We start from the raw sequence: 15,736 nt of genomic DNA, 5'->3' as shown, positions 1-15,736 counted from the left end.
CAAGTGTTTTGTGATGTGATATGACCAAAGGATGTGATGAATGATATATGTGATGTATGAGATGATCATGTTCTTGTAATAGGAATCACGACTTGCATGTCGATGAGTATGAGAACCGGCAGGAGCCATATGAGTTGTCTTTATTTATTTATGACCTGCGTGTCAACATAAACGTCATGTAATTACTTTACTTTATTGCTAAAGCGTTAGCCATAGTAGTAGAAGTAATAGATGACGAGACAACTTCAAGAAGACACGATGATGGAGATCATGATGATGGAGATCATGGTGTCATGCCGGTGACAACGATGATCATGGAGCCCCAAAGATGGAGATCAAAAGGAGCAAATGATATTGGCCATATCATGTCACTATTTGATTGCATGTGATGTTTATCATGTTTTGCATCTTATTTGCTTAGAACGACGATAGCTTAAATAAGATGATCCCTCGAAATAATTTCAAGAAAGTGTTCCCCCTAACTGTGCACCGTTGCGAAGGTTCGTTGTTTCGAAGCACCACGTGATGATCGGGTGTGATAGATTCTAACGTTCAAATACAATGGGTGTAAGCCAGATTTACACACGCAATACACTTAGGTTGACTTGACAAGCCTAGCATGTACAGACATGGCCTCGGAACACAGAAGACCGAAAGGTCGAGCATGAGTCGTATAGAAGATACGATCAACATGAAGATGTTCACCGATGTTGACTAGTCCGTCTCACGTGATGATCGGACACGGCCTAGTTAACTCGGATCATGTTATACTTAGATGACTGGAGGGATGTCTATTTGAGTGGGAGTTCATTGAATAATTTGATTAGATGAACTTAATTATCATGAATTTAGTCTAAAATCTTTACAATATGTCTTGTAGATCAAATGGCCCACGTTGTCCTCAACTTCAACGCGTTCCTAGAGAAAACCAAGCTGAAAGACGATGGCAACAACTATACGGACTGGGTCCGGAACCTGAGGATCATCCTCATAGCTGCCAAGAAAGATTATGTCCTAGAAGCACCGCTAGGTGACGCACCCGTCCCACAGAACCAAGACGTTATGAATGCTTGGCAGTCACGTGCTGATGATTACTCCCTCATTCAGTGCGGCATGCTTTACAGCTTAGAACCGGGGCTCCAAAAGCGTTTTGAGAGACACGGAGCATATGAGATGTTCAAAGAGCTGAAAATGGTTTTTCAAGCTCATGCCCGGGTCGAGAGATATGAAGTCTCCGACAAGTTCTTCAGTTGTAAGATGGAGGAAAATAGTTCTGTCAGTGAGCACATACTCAAAATGTCTGGGTTGCATAATCGCTTGACTCAGCTGGGAGTTAATCTCCCGGATGACGCGGTCATTGACAGAATCCTTCAGTCGCTTCCACCGAGCTACAAGAGCTTTGTGATGAACTTCAATATGCAGGGGATGGAAAAGACCATTCCTGAGGTATATTCAATGCTGAAATCAGCAGAGGTAGAAGTCAAAAAGGAACATCAAGTGTTGATGGTGAATAAAACCACTAAGTTCAAGAAAGGCAAGGGTAAGAAGAACTTCAAGAAGGACGGCAAGGGAGTTGCCACGCCTGGTAAGAAAGCTGCCGGGAAGAAGCTAAAGAATGGACCCAAGCCCGAGACTGAGTGTTTTTATTGCAAGGGAAGTGGTCACTGGAAGCGGAACTGCCCCAAATACTTAGCGGACAAGAAGGCCGGCAACACGAAAGGTATATGTGATATACATGTAATTGATGTGTACCTTACCAGTACTCGTAGTAGCTCCTGGGTATTTGATACCGGTGCGGTTGCTCACATTTGTAACTCAAAGTAGGAGCTGCGGAATAAGCGGAGACTGGCGAAGGACGAGGTGACGATGCGCGTCGGGAATGGTTCCAAGGTCGATGTGATCGCCGTCGGCACGCTGCCTCTGCATTTACCTACGGGATTAGTTTTAAACCTCAATAATTGTTATTTAGTGCCAGCTTTGAGCATGAACATTGTATCAGGATCTCGTTTAATTCGAGATGGCTACTCATTTAAATCCGAGAATAATGGTTGTTCTATTTATATGAGAGATATGTTTTATGGTCATGCTCCGATGGTGAATGGTTTATTCTTAAGGAATCTCGAGCGTAATGCTACACATATACATAGTGTGAATACCAAAAGATGTAAGGTTGATAATGATAGTCCCACATACTTGTGGCACTGCCGCCTTGGTCACATAGGTGTCAAATGCATGAAGAAGCTCCATGCAGATGGACTTTTAGAGTCTCTTGATTACGAATCATTTTACACGTGCGAACCATGCCTCATGGGTAAAATGACCAAGACTCCATTCTCAGGAACAATGGAGCGAGCAACCAACTTATTAGAAATCATACATACTGATGTGTGCGGTCCAATGAGTGTTGAGGCTCGCGGTGGCTATCGTTATGTTCTCACCCTCACTGATGACTTGAGTAGATATGGGTATGTCTACTTAATGAAACACAAGTCTGAGACCTTTGAAAAGTTCAAGGAATTTCAGAGTGAGGTTGAGAATCAACATGACAGGAAAATCAAGTTCTTGCGATCAGATCGTGGGGGAGAATACTTGAGTCACGAATTTGACACACACTTAAGAAAATGTGGAATAGTTTCACAACTCACGCCGCCTGGAACACCTCAGTGTAATGGTGTGTCCAAACATCGTAATCGCACTCTATTAGATATGGTGCGATCTATGATGTCTCTTACCGATTTACCGCTGTCATTTTGGGGCTATGCTTTAGAGACTGCCGCATTCACTTTAAATAGGGCTCCGTCAAAATCCGTTGAGACGACACCGTATGAATTATGGTTTGGGAAGAAACCTAAGCTGTCGTTTCTAAAAGTTTGGGGATGCGATGCTTATGTCAAGAAACTTCAACCTGAAAAGCTCGAACCCAAGTCGGAAAAATGCGTCTTCATAGGATACCCTAAAGAAACTATTGGGTATACCTTCTACCTCAGATCCGAAGGCAAGATCTTTGTTGCCAAGAATGGGTCCTTTCTAGAGAAAGAGTTTCTCTCAAAAGAAATAAGTGGGAGGAAGGTAGAACTTGATGAAGTATTACCTCTTGAACCGGTAAGTGGCGCAGCTCAAGAAAATGTTCCTAAGGTGCCTGCACCGACTAGAGAGGAAGTTGATGATGATGACCATGAAACTTCAGATCAAGTTGCTACTGAACTTCGTAGGTCCACAAGGACACGTTCCGCACCAGAGTGGTACGACAACCCTGTCTTGGAAATCATGTTGTTAGACAACGGTGAACCTTCGAACTATGAAGAAGCGATGACAGGCCCGGATTCCAACAAATGGCTGGAAGCCATCAAATCCGAGATAGGATCCATGTATGAAAACGAAGTATGGACTTTGACTGACTTGCCCGTTGATCGGTTGTCACATCCTAGTTAGCCATGCATTAGAGTGTTGCATCATGTTTACTCTTTCATCAGAAACTTGAAATGGGGATCTGTGAAACCCTCAGAATCATTTTGAAAATGACCCAAATAAAAATTTCTCCAAAAGGATCCAAGAAAATGCTCATGTTGCTCTCTGAAAATATTGGACAGAGATAAAAATCAAACCAATATTTTTAGTGGCTCATGGACATTTATTTTGGGCATTTGGAATTAATGCATAACTATTTGCATTGGAAATATATTAATTATATATATTAATATATGCCCAAATATTATGCCATTTATAAAAGAGCTCTGGAATAATATATATAGCTCCTGCAAAAATTGGCATAAGTTAAATAAATGATTTAATATATTTTTTAAATCAAAACAAATGTCAGAAATTAGAAAACAGAAAAATATATAACAGGAGGAGCTTACCTGGGCTCCTCCACTGTGCGGCCCAGCCAGCTGGCCGGCCCAGCCAGCAGCCGGCCCAGCCCACCACTGCAGCCCTCCGTCGTCTTCCTCCCCTCGCCCCAAAGCTGCTGCGTGCTCGCACGTGCACGGCCGCGCGGCCACCTCCTGCTTGCCGACGAGCTCCTGGCCGCGTGGACGACTCCCGCAGGCCGTCCCGATCCCCCCCTGCTCTCTCTCACTCTCTCCCGGCTCTCCCCTCCTCCCCTCGCTCTCTCTCGCACACGGCCGAACACCACCGTCGCCGCCGTTCGCCACAGCAGCCATCTCCGGCCACCCCTCGCTCCCCCGACTAGCTCAGCAGCTCCGCCACGACCCCCTCTTCCTCCCCACCGCTCCACAGCTCCCCGGAAGCCCTGCATCGCCGCCACGTCGCCGTTCCCCTCTTCGGGCTCCGACCGTCGTCGCCGTCGAATCCACCGTCTCCAGTGCGTCCCCGAGCCCGCTAACCATCCCTGCAGCTCCGCGGTGAGCCCCCGGATCGTTTCCCCCTTCTCCCCTGGTCCCTTTCGACCTCTAGGCCCTAGCCCCACCTTGGCCGAGAGCTCCACGCCGCCGGCGATGTCGCCGTCGTGGCCACGGTCACCGTAGCACCCAACCGAGCGCACTATCGTGCTCCCCACCTCACCAGGAGCACGTAGCACGCACTAACGCCTCCCCAAACCCCCTCCAACGTCGATTCCGACCGCACCCGAACTCCGGCAGCCGCAGCCGAGCTCGCCGCCGTCGACTCCGGCCACCCCAGGGCCAGCCACGGCCACCGTCCGACGCGCCGTCGAGCTAGCTATCCAACGCTCCTAGCCGCACGCCGTTTGGAGCACCACAGAGGAAACCCGAGGCCCCTGCACGCCGCGGACCTCGCCGGCGACTAACCGCCGGCGGGTTTGACCTGTCCGACCTGAGGTTTGACCCCCCAGGGTCACTGACGCGTGGGCCCTGTCGGACAGGTGGTTAGTTAGTACTAATTACCGTTAGTCAACCCCCCTGACACTGACAGTGGGCCCCAGCGCCACTAATCCCTAATTAGGATTAATTTAAACCTGTTAAACCCCCCCTGTCACTGACGTGTGGCCCCCACACGTCAGGTTTGACTTCAGCCAGCCGCAGTTGACCACTGACGTCATGCTGACGTCATGCTGACGCAGTAATTGATTTTCTGGATTTAAATTAAATCAGGAAATTCCAGAATATTATTTAAACTTCAAAAATTCATAACTTTTATTCTGTAACTCCAAATTGGACAAATTATATATGAAAAATGATCAGAAAAATCCAATCTATCCATCTGTACTATTTTCATGCATGATCAAACAAGTTAAATTGATGTTTTAAGCAGAACAAGGAAAAGCACTTTAAAAGGCCATGTTTGGAGTTTGAAATTTGAATCTTTGATTCAAATTTGTTCAAACCCTTCTGGTTTTAGTTGCATTAGCCCAACACACTCATATTGCCATGTTTCATGCATGCATCATATTGTTGCACATTGTTTGGTGACGCTTGTGTATCGATGTCCTTTGCGACAGGTTCTGCCTCCGAGGAGTACCGTGATTACCCTAATGAAGAACCATATCAGTGCATCGAACCATCAGGCAAGCAACCAACCATTTGATCATATCGATACAATCCCATGTTCTCGCTCCTGCTCTCTTTTACTGCATTAAGACAACGCGATTCAAACTGCTGTGTGCTACGGTAGTTGAACCCATTTCCTCTGCATGACCTGTCATTGCCACAGTAACTAGATGAAACCCACTAGCATGTGTAGGAGTTGATTGAGCCATATGTATGTGTTGTTCCTACCTTGCTATGCCTGCTATGCTTAGAGTCGTGTCAGGTCTGGTTCATCTGGGTGATGGGCTAGAGTGAAATGATTATGTCGGTAATGAGAGTGGTGTGGTGAACACGATTTGGTAAAGGTATCGATGAGAGGCCATGTAGGAGTACATGGTGGGTTGTTTCATTGAAGCCGACCTTAAGCACTGAGATCTGTATGTGTGATTTAAGAATCAGCTACTACCATGCATTGGGCCCGAAACCAATGGACCCTCTCGACTTCTTATTCACCCTAGTTCTCCGTTCAGGAGTTGCAAGTAGTTTCTGGTGTTTGTAGCCTACTGGAGGCCGTGGACAGCGCTGACCGTAGGGGTGGGCTGTGATGCGGTAGGTACGTGGCACGGTGTACCGAGTACCCGTTAGGTATCTCGGGAACCCTGTTCACATCGTTCGGGGCCGTATGGGAAACTTCGGCCGGACTCCCTGCGGATGGAACCCGAATAGGCGATAAACCTGGACTGGAGGCTTAGGTGATTAGGTAGGTCGTGGCCGACACCCACGTTGGGCTTCCGCTTGAAGGTGGCCGAGTACATGTCGTGTAAGCGACGGTAAGTGGTGAGAGCGTGTATGAAGAAGTACACCCCTGCAGGGTTAACATGATCTATTCGAATAGCCGCGTCCGCGGTAAAGGACTACTTGGTTGCCTATACAGTTCATAGACAAGTAAATGGAAACTGCTAAAAGCCTCAAGATAAGTGTGAGTGCCGAGGATGGCTCTTCCGTAGGAAGACGGAGGTGGATCCTCGGTAGTGTATTGAAGTGGTGAGTAGTGGACTCGTGTGCGCAAAACCATTTCAAGTTGGAGTATCGTAGGATAGCCTAGCCAAGAGTCAAAGCTGGCTTGCTGCAATAACTCCACCAACCCTTCTTGATAATATGCATGTATGTAGGATCTGATGTAAGTCTTGCTGAGTACCTTTGTACTCATGTTGCTATAATCTACATTTTACAGAAGACGCTGCAACCCCTTCTGATGGGTTCTATGTAGACGTTGACATCAACGAGTAGGCTAAAGACCCAGGTGGTGACCCTGAGCTTGTGATGGACCACGTAGTATAGCTAGGCTTTCCAAGCCTCTTTTATTTTACTAGTTGTCTGTACTCAGACAATGTACTTCCGCTGCTGGTTTGTATGACTGTATGACTTGTATGTTGGGTCATGAGACCCGTACCTTTGTGTATGTTATGTATGGCTCCCTGAGCCTTAAATAAAGTACTTGTGTCGTAGAGTCATGTTGTGATGCTTCGTTGTATTTGCACATATCGAGCATATTGTGTGTATGATTGAAATGCTTGGTATGTGTGGGATCTGACTATCTAGTTGTTTATCTTTAGTAGCCTCTCTTACCGGGAAATGTCTCCTAGTGTTACCGCTGAGCCATGGTAGCTTGCTACTGCTCTAGAACACTTAGGCTGGCCGGCATGTGTCCTTCTTCGTTCCTGTGTCTGTCCCTTCGGGGAAATGTCACGCTTTGAGTACCGGAGTCCTGTTAGCCCGCTACAGCCCAGTTTACCGGAGTCCTGCTAGCCCAGTGCTACAGCCCGGACCCACTTGCTGATGACCGACACGTTCGAAGCTGGGTCATGGATGCCTGTCCCTGTAAGTCTGTGCCACTTTGGGTTTACAACTAGTCATGTCAGCCCGGGCTCCTTATCATATGGATGCTAGCGACACTATCATATACGTGAGCCAAAAGGCGCAAACGGTCCCGGGAAAAGGTAAGGCAACACCCGTGGGGATACCGTGCGTAAGGCCGCAAAGTGATATGAGGTGTTACAAGCTAGATCGATGTGACATCGAGTCGGGGTCCTGACACTTAGGTACGTGGCCGGGGATACCGGGCACCCGTTAGGTGTCACGGACCCCTGTACACATCGTTCGGGGCCGTATGGGAAACCTCGGCCGGACTCCCTGCGGATGGAACCTGGATAGGCGATAAACCTGGATTGGAGACTTAGGTGATTAGGTAGGTCGTGGCCGACACCCACGTTGGGCTTCCGCTTGAAGGTTGCCGAGTACATGTCGTGTAAACGACGGTAAGTGGTGAGAGCGTGTATGAAGAAGTACACCCCTGCAGGGTTAACATGATCTATTCGAATAGCCGCGTCCGCGGTAAAGGACTACTTGGTTGCCTATACAGTTCATAGACAAGTAAATGGAAACTACTAAAAGCTTCAAGATAAGTGTGAGTGCCGAGGATGGCTCTTCCGTAGGAAGACGGAGGTGGATCCTCGGTAGTGTATTGAAGTGGTGAGTAGTGGACTCGTGTGCGCAAAACCATTTCAAGTTGGAGTATCGTAGGATAGCCTAGCCAAGAGTCAAAGCTGGCTTGCTGCAATAACTCCACCAACCCTTCTTGATACTATGCATGTATGTAGGATCTGATGTAAGTCTTGCTGAGTACCTTTGTACTCATGTTGCTATAATCTACATTTTTTACAGAAGACGCTGCAACCCCTTCTGATGGGTTCTATGTAGACGTTGACATCAACGAGTAGGCTAAAGACCCAGGTGGTGACCCTGAGCTTGTGAAGGACCACGTAGTATAGCTAGGCTTTCCAAGCCTCTTTTATTTTACTAGTTGTCTGTACTCAGACAAGTTACTTCCGCTGCTGGTTTGTATGGCTGTATGACTTGTATGTTGGGTCGTGAGACCCGTACCTTGGTGTATGTTATGTATGGCTCCCTGAGCCTTAAATAAAGTACTTGTGTCATAGAGTCATGTTGTGATGCTTCGTTGTATTTGCACATATCGAGCATATTGTGTGTATGATTGAAATGCTTGGTATGTGTGGGATCTGACTATCTAGTTGTTTATCTTTAGTAGCCTCTCTTACCGGGAAATGTCTCCTAGTGTTACCGCTGAGCCATGGTAGCTTGCTACTGCTCTGGAAGACTTAGGCTGGCCGGCATGTGTCCTTCTTCGTTCCTGTGCCTGTCCCTTCGGGGAAATGTCACGCTTTGAGTACCGGAGTCCTGTTAGCCCGCTACAGCCCGGTTTACCGGAGTCCTGCTAGCCCAGTGCTACAGCCCGGACCCACTTGCTGATGACCGACACGTTCGAAGCTGGGTCATGGATGCCTGTCCCTATAAGTCTGTGCCACTTTGGGTTTACGACTAGTCATGTCAGCCCGGGCTCCTTATCATATGGATGCTAGCGACACTATCATATACGTGAGCCAAAAGGCGCAAACGGTCCCGGGAAAAGGTAAGACGACACCCGTGGGGATACCGTGCGTGAGGCCGCAAAGTGATATGAGGTGTTACCAGCTAGATCGATGTGACATCGAGTCGGGGTCCTGACAGCGTTGGCATCAGAGCAGGACTGCCTGTAGGTTCTCCAAGCCAAACTGGTCGATGTTGAGTCTAGAAATTCTTTAGTTATATGTAGGGGAATTGTTTGTGGGTTGGAACGTAAGGCTCTTTTTACTCCTTATACCTTATGACTTTCTGATCTGAGTCAGTCCATTCTTCCACCGGGGGTTAAGGAATTAGGATCTATTCTCTCTGTCAGGATCACGTGTTACTAATCAGTAGTACCTTATAAGTTTGATGGTTACAAGCCTAGTTCAGTTCTACTACCACATTATGTTGCAAGAATGGTTTCAGAACTTTGATATGGTGATGATGAGTGTGTACGAAATCCTTTGTCAAATGTCTCAAAATCCTTTTTGAGCATTTACAGCTGTTATGCTGCCGAAATTTTGCTAGAAATTCTAATGCCTTTGCATTATGATTGTGCTTTCAGATGGCCACTCGCGACCTCAATCAAGTGGTTCGCCTGACTCGATGTCTAGATGTACCCGGCCATACTGCTAAGTTGGTCAGGGTAATGACTGAGGCTGGATACCGCTGGTATCCCGAGTACACGGTCGAAGAGCAATTCCGGGACTTCAATCAAAGCCAGTATCTCTGCACTGTCAGGATATTTCCATCTTATCCTGGATCCACCGAGCCTCTTCACTGCTCCTATGGACTCGGGGTTACTATTGAGATGGCTGTGCAGGACGCCGCCTACTCTATGATGACCATTATGCGAGTCAGATCTGGTTTATTTCGGGACTCTGATTTCCGGTATATGCCAGGATCACTTCCGGGAGCACAAGGGTATCTCCAGGCTATCTATGCTGACTCCACTCAGGAGGATTCACGGACTCGCACCACTGCTGAGATGCTCGAGGATAAGGACCGTGAAAATCGGGCCTTAAGGTTAGAGCTCTTCAATACCCGTGCTGACCACTGGGCTACTTTGACTCGGTTCGCACCGGCGGTGCAAGCTGGATATTCAGATATGCGCGATCTCTATCCTGTGAGATCTGCTCTGCCGGACGTGATGGTTTGGCGTGATGTAGGAGGCATCACCCCACCTCGCGGTCCCCGCAGGCCACCGTTTGTTGGTCCAAGGCCTCATCCTAGCCCCTATGGTCCACAAGCTCCGCGAGACCGTCTGTTTCCGGATGATCATGTTGAACTTCGAGGCTATGGAGGCGACTTCTACGAGGACTACTACGGATCGGTCTGAGTTAGCGGTAGTATCACTAGTTCGCACTAGCCGTGTCGTCTATCGTCCTGCGTGACTCGTGGGATATGACCTAGTTTGTACTCTTTCCGGAGATGTAGAAAAATAATGTATAAGAGCTTGGAATGCCTCCGATGAGATGTAATCCTCTTGTCACCGTAATAGTACTTTGTTTGGTCTTGTACTAAACCCTGTATGGTGTGTATGACGATGGAATAAAAGAAGCAGTTTCTGTATCTACCATGTCATACGGATGATCATCCTGCATTCCGAGTTATTCCTTACATTATGTATCCTATGTCGGAATTTTACCATCCTGACTAAATCATTGTCTTGTTTACCTAGGATGGTCAACACGCGCGCTAACCCTGCTTCCCAAGAGCAGGCCGAAGGCAGTGAAGCCAGGGATGCAAATCTGCCTCATCCTCCTTCACTAGCCGAGGTTATGATGGAAGCTGAGAGAAACAAGCGGGAGACAAACCGTTTGTTGGAGCGTATTGAACAGAATACAGCACACCATCAGAGGGCTAACGTGGTGTCACTCAGTGATTTTATCAAATTGCATCCACCCACGTTCCACCACTCCGTCGAGCCTCTCGACGCTGATGACTGGCTTCGCAGTATCTCTCACAAACTGCGTTCCGCGCTGGTAGCGGAGGCTGACAAGGTCACCTTTGCTGCATATCATCTTGAAGGCCCCGCCAGTCTATGGTGGGAGAATTATGGAGCTATGCGCCCAGCGGGCCATGTCACTACTTGGGCTGAGTTCAGCGAGGCTTTCCGTGAACATCACATTCCGGAGGGTCTCATGGACCGTAAACGTGAAGAATTTTGCAGTTTCACCCAAGGCCGACTTTCTGTGGATGCCTATAGCAGGGAGTTTGGTAATCTCGCCCGATATGCAACTGAGGAAGTTTCTACTGACGCCAAAAAGCAAGCAAGGTTCCGTAAGGGCCTTAGTCCTGAGCTTCGCCGCGACCTCCGTCTGCATGAGTGCACATCTTTTCAGAAACTTGTCAACAAAGCCATCAGTGCTGAAACTGGTCAGACTGACTATGACGCAACACGCAAGCATGGCCGTGACATGGGTTCCTCATCCGGTGCTGGTCCTCAGAAGCGCCGCGTGTGGGTGCCCAACACCGCCCTGCCACCCAGGTTCACACCGAGGCCATCTTTCCAGGCGCCTCGCCCTGTTCAACAGTCTGCACCGGCCAAGCCTTATGGGGGTCCAACCAACAATGCTCCTCCACGTACCAGTTCCGTGACTTGTTTCAAATGTGGGGAATCTGGTCACTATATGCGTGAGTGTCCCCAGACCAACCCCAACCAGTCTGCTAAAGCTGTTGGCCGTGGCAAGCCGACAGGAAAAATATTCCATGCCAAGCCGGTCACCGCTTCACGTGGCCATGTCAACTGTATCTCTGCCGAAGAAGCTCAAGAGGATCCCAACGTCGTTCTCGGTACGCTTCTTGTTAATTGCCAGCCGGCATCTGTTCTTTTCGATATAGGAGCCTCTCATTCTTTTATATCTGAAAACTATGCTCGCTTGCATAACGTCGCATTCGGTGATATGCCAACCTCTATGGTAATTCAAACTCCGGGATCCAAATGGCAAACTTCTAGAGTAAGCCATGGAAATGAAATCCAAGTCGACAGACTTGTTTTTCTCGCATCTTTGATAGCCCTTAAATCTTCAGATATTAATATCATTTTGGGTATGGACTGGATGTCAGCTCATCAAGCCAAAATTGATTGCTTCTCTAGGACTGTTCAACTCACCCATCCTTCGGGGAAGATAGTCAATGTCTTGACCCGAATAGCCAAGCGACAATTATATTCTCTTAACGCCAGCCCTTTGCCAGACCTTGAGGACGTGCCGGTAGTCTGTGACTTCCCGGATGTCTTCCCAGAGGAATTGCCAGGTGTTCCACCTGACAGGGATGTTGAGTTCGTAATAGATCTCATTCCAGGAACCGTTCCGATTGCTAGAAGACCCTATAAGATGGCACCACTAGAACTAGCCGAGCTTAAGAAACAACTCGATGAGTCCTTGAAAAAGGGTTTCATCCGCCCTAGTTCATCTCCGTGGGCTTGCCCCGTCCTGTTCGTTAAGAAGAAGGATGGTACGGACCGGATGGTTGTAGATTACCGACCTGTCAATTTGGTCACAATCAAGAACAAATATCCACTTCCCAGGATCAACGACCTGTACGATCAGCTCGCTGGATCCTCAGTCTTCTCCAAGATGGATTTGAGGTTGGGCTACCATCAAATCAAAATCAGAAACGGGGACATTCCTAAAACGGCCTTTGTTACTCGTTACGGCCAATACGAGTACACCGTCATGTCCTTCGGTTTAACCAACGCTCCAGCCACCTTTTCTCGGTTAATGAACTCAATCTTCATGGAGTATTTGGATAAATTCGTCGTAGTTTATCTCGATGATATACTCATCTACTCCAAGAACGAGGAAGAACATGCCGAACATTTAAGGCTAGTGTTGAAGAAACTTCGAGAGCATCGCCTTTATGCCAAATTTTCAAAATGTGAATTCTGGTTGTCAGAAGTGACCTATCTGGGTCATGTAATATCTGGTAAAGGTATTGCTGTTAACCCTGAGCGAGTTCAAGCCGTCCTTAATTGGACTCCGCCTGAATCGGTCAAGCAAGTTCGGAGTTTTCTAGGCTTAGCGAGCTATTGTCGTCGCTTTGTCGAGAACTTCTCCAAGGTTGCTAAACCTCTAACCGAACTTCTCAAGAAAGATAAGAAGTTCGAATGGACTCCACAATGTGAGCACAGCTTTCAGGAACTGAAAAGACGCCTGACCTCTGCTCCCGTGCTGGTACCGCCAGACTTCTCCAAGGACTTTGTTATCTACTGCGACGCCTCGCGACAAGGACTAGGTTGCATTCTTATGCAAGATCGACACGTAATTGCTTACGCTTCACGGAAATTGCACCCACATGAGGAAAATTATCCTACTCATGCTCTAGAGCTTGCAGCCGTAGTCTATGCACTTAAGACCTGGCGACATTACCTCCTCGGTAATCGTTGCGAAATATTCACTGATCACCAAAGTCTGAAGTATATTTTCACCCAACCGGATTTGAATCTCAGGCAGAGACGTTGGGTTGAATTGATCACAGACTTCGACTTAGGAATAACCTACACCCCAGGGAAAGCCAACGTCATGGCTGATGCGCTAAGTCGTAAATCTTATTGTAACAACCTGATGTTACAACAAAGTCAACCGCTTCTCCATGAGGAATTTCGGAAGCTTAACCTTCACATTGTACCTCAAGGTTTTCTTTCCACCTTGGTGGCAAAACCTACCCTTACGGATCAAATTATCAAAGCACAGAAGGTAGATCCGGGAATCTCCCGCATCAAGAGGAACATTCAGAAAGGAATTGCGAATTGTTTCTCCATTAATGATCAAGGAGTCGTATACTTCGGGAATCGATTAGTGGTTCCCAAAGTGCGCAACCTAAGGCGATTAATCCTTAAGGAAGCTCATGAATCTCCTCTCACCATTCATCCCGGTAGCACTAAAATGTATCAGGACCTACGCCAGAGGTTCTGGTGGACTAGGATGAAGAGAGAAATCGCTCAGTATATTGCAAATTGCGACGTCTGTCGTCGTGTAAAAGCAGAGCATCAACGGCCTGCTGGCACCCTTCAACCCTTAGCTATTCCTGAATGGAAATGGGATAAAATTGGTATGGACTTCATTACCGGGTTTCCCAGGACCAAGAGAGGGAATAATGCTATTTTCGTCGTGGTCGATCGTCTTTCCAAAGTAGCTCATTTCTTACCTGTTCGTGAGAGTATAACCGCTAGTCAGCTGGCAGATTTGTACATCTCCTGAATAGTGTCTCTCCATGGTGTTCCTTTGGAAATTAACTCGGATCGAGGAAGTCTTTTCACCTCTCGATTTTGGGAAAGTTTCCAAAATGCTATGGGAACTCGTCTCTCTTTTAGCACCGCTTTCCACCCTCAGTCGAGTGGTCAAGTGGAATGCGTCAACCAGATTCTAGAAGACATGCTTCGAGCCTCTGTTATCTCTTTCGGAATGGACTGGGAGAAGTGTCTTCCATTTGCCGAATTCGCTTACAACAACAGCTATCAATCCAGCTTGGGTAAAGCCCCTTTTGAAGTTCTCTATGGACGACGATGTCGAACACCCCTTAACTGGTCAGAGACCGGGGAAAGACAATTCTTTGGCCCGGACATGATTCAGGAAGCAGAAGAACAAGTTCGTATCGTTCGTGAAAAGTTGAAAACAGCCCAATCTCGTCAAAAGAGTCAATATGACCGAAAACATAAGGCTATGACTTTCGAGGTTGACGAGAAGGCCTATCTTCGGGTCACCCCTCTGAAGGGAACCCATCGTTTCGGTATCAAAGGCAAATTGGCTCCTCGTTACATTGGACCTTTTCGCATTCTCGCCAAACGAGGAGAAGTTGCCTACCAGTTGGAACTACCTCCGCACCTCTCCAGATTTCGCGATGTCTTCCACGTTTCTCAACTCAGGCGTTGCTTCTCGGATCCTATCCGTGGAGTGGACCACGAAACGCTTGATCTCCAAGATGATCTTACATATCGAGAGTACCCCATTCGTATCCTTGATCAAGCCGAACGTACCACGCGACGTCATAATATCAAGTTTCTCAAGGTTCAATGGTCGCACCATTCTGAGGATGAAGCAACTTGGGAAAGGGAGGATCGTCTTCGACTTGAATATCCCGCCTTCTTCCTGGAGGAACCCAAATCTCGGGACGAGATTCTTTTGAGTGGGGGTGAGTTGTCACATCCTAGTTAGCCATGCATTAGAGTGTTGCATCATGTTTACTCTTTCATCAGAAACTTGAAATGGGGATCTGTGAAACCCTCAGAATCATTTTGAAAATGACCCAAATAAAAATTTCTCCAAAAGGATCCAAGAAAATGCTCATGTTGCTCTCTGAAAATATTGGACAGAGATAAAAATCAAACCAATATTTTTAGTGGCTCATGGACATTTATTTTGGGCATTTGGAATTAATGCATAACTACTTGCATTGGAAATATATTAATTATATATATTAATATATGCCCAAATATTATGCCATTTATAAAAGAGCTCTGGAATAATATATATAGCTCCTGCAAAAATTGGCATAAGTTAAATAAATGATTTAATATATTTTTTAAATCAAAACAAATGTGAGAAATTAGAAAACAGAAAAATATATAACAGGAGGAGCTTACCTGGGCTCCTCCACTGTGCGGCCCAGCCAGCTGGCCGGCCCAGCCAGCAGCCGGCCCAGCCCACCACTGCAGCCCTCCGTCGTCTTCCTCCCCTCGCCCCGAAGCTGCTGCGTGCTCGCACGCGCACGGCCGCGCGGCCACCTCCTGCTTGCCGACGAGCTCCTGGCCGCGTGGACGACTCCCGCAGGCCGTCCCGATCCCCCCTGCTCTCTCTCACTCTCTCCCGGCTCTCCCCTCC

Source organism: Triticum aestivum, chromosome 5A (assembly GCF_018294505.1).
Source record: "Triticum aestivum cultivar Chinese Spring chromosome 5A, IWGSC CS RefSeq v2.1, whole genome shotgun sequence".
Lineage (NCBI taxonomy): Eukaryota > Viridiplantae > Streptophyta > Magnoliopsida > Poales > Poaceae > Triticum > Triticum aestivum.
This window is presented reverse-complemented; position numbering follows the sequence as displayed.